Source organism: Psammomys obesus, unplaced genomic scaffold, assembly GCF_907164565.1.
Source record: "Psammomys obesus unplaced genomic scaffold, mPsaObe1.curated_primary_1811, whole genome shotgun sequence".
In the NCBI taxonomy this organism is placed as follows: Eukaryota; Metazoa; Chordata; class Mammalia; order Rodentia; family Muridae; genus Psammomys; species Psammomys obesus.
The window spans coordinates 8791262-8792552 of NW_026589137.1; the positions used below are offsets into that span (position 1 = coordinate 8791262).

Genomic DNA, 1291 nt, shown 5'->3' on the forward strand with positions numbered 1-1291 from the left:
AATTTAAAAAAAAATAGGACATATAGTAGGTCCTTAGTAAATACTTCTTATGGATTGATAGAAGGACACTTCAGAAGACCTCTCCTTTTTACTTTTTCCACCCTGTTTAGAAAATCAATAGGTGGACTAGACAGGAATCCCATGCTTGGAAATCAAGCATGGGCGGTTGTCTTACTGAAGAAGAGTCTGTCTCACTTGCAGACTTCCTCACAATAAGGAATACAGCCACTGGCTCTGATCCCCGCCATCACTAATACACAGATCATACAGACTTAATTAATACGAAATAAAAACCGGAACAAGCAAACAAACAAACAAAAAACCGTGGAAGATCAGAACTTGGTAGGAGGGGGCAGAAGGATGGGTTTGACCAGAATATTAGACGTATGTGTGATAACTTGGAGCATCACAGGTCATCCACACTAGACGGCAGATGAGCGGGCGATGGGTCAGAGTTGGAGGTCTCTCCACCCCTGATGTTTGCAGCTGGGTGTGCGCCCTTCAGGTGAACTCAAGAAACCAATCAAGGTGACTCCCGCAAGGTATCAGGAAGAGCAGCTCCTCCTGACAACAACGAAACTGTAATGGGAAAGGGGTGCTAAGCATGGAGGGACTGAGAGTCTGGGGCTGCAGGACACTGAGCACCATGTTTCCGAAGAGTTTGCTTCTTCTGTCATTTTTAGAACATGAATTAAAAAAATGCTAATCCAGCCTGAGCCACTGTGCTGTTCATCTGAGAATGTGAGACACAGGGACAGGAAGGATTCTAGAATGTGAAGCCAGCCTGGGCTACAGGTTACGTTTCAGGCCAGCATGGGCTATAGGAACTCCATCTCAGAAAAAAAAAAAAAGGAAAGGAAAGAGAAAAAAAAGAAAGAGGAAAGGAAAGGAAAGGATAGGAAAGGAAAGGAAAGGAAAGGAAAGGAAAGGAAAGGAAAGGAAAGGAAAGGAAAGGAAAGGAAAGGAAAGGAAAGGAAAGGAAAGGAAAGGAAAGGAAAGGAAAGGAAAAGAAAGGAAAAGAAAAGAAAAGGAAGGCAAGGAAAAGGCAAGGCAGGGCAAGGCAAGGCAAAGCAAGGAAAAAGGCAAGAAAAAAAAGCAAGGCAAGGAAAGGAAAAAGGCAAGGCAAGGAAAAAGGCAAGGCAAGGCAAGGAAAAAGGCAAGGAAAAAGACAAGGCAAGGCAAGGAAAAAGGAAAGGAAAGACAAGGCAAGGAAAAAGGAGAGGAAAGGCAAGGAAAGGCAAGGAAAGGCAAGGCAAGGCAAGGCAAGGCAAGGCAAGGCAAGGCAAGGCAA

General features: G+C 44.4%; 1 protein-coding gene across 1 annotated transcript in view; it reads left to right on the forward strand.

The window, feature by feature from the left end:
• The window catches only part of Trpc5 (transient receptor potential cation channel subfamily C member 5), a 375446-nt gene that overhangs the window by 352414 nt on the left and 21741 nt on the right, over positions 1 to 1291 (forward strand). The gene's annotated exons all lie outside the window — the stretch shown is intronic.